Source organism: Mizuhopecten yessoensis, unplaced genomic scaffold, assembly GCF_002113885.1.
Source record: "Mizuhopecten yessoensis strain PY_sf001 unplaced genomic scaffold, ASM211388v2 scaffold716245, whole genome shotgun sequence".
NCBI classification, from domain to species: domain Eukaryota; kingdom Metazoa; phylum Mollusca; class Bivalvia; order Pectinida; family Pectinidae; genus Mizuhopecten; species Mizuhopecten yessoensis.
Window position 1 is genome coordinate 292,884 of NW_018480020.1, and position 384 is coordinate 293,267.

Sequence of the window (384 nt, forward strand, 5' to 3'; positions counted from 1 at the left end):
GGATCACAAGGGAAATAAATGTGGGGGGTCATTAAGGGTTTACATATGGGGGTCACAAGGGGCTTATATATTGGGATCACAAGGGGCTTACATGAGGGGATTGAAAGAGGCTTACATGTGGGGGTCACAAGGGCTTACATGTGGGGATCACAAGGGTCTTACACGTGAGGGTCACAAGGTGTTCACATGTAGGGGTCACAAGGTGTTAACATGTGGGGGTCACAAGGGGCTTACATATTGGGATCACAAGGGGCTTACATGAGGGGATTTAAAGAGGCTTACATGTGGGGGTCAAAAGGGCTTACATGTGGGGATCACAAGGGTCTTACACGTGAGGGTCACAAGGTGTTCACATGTAGGGGTCACAAGGTGTTAACATGTGGG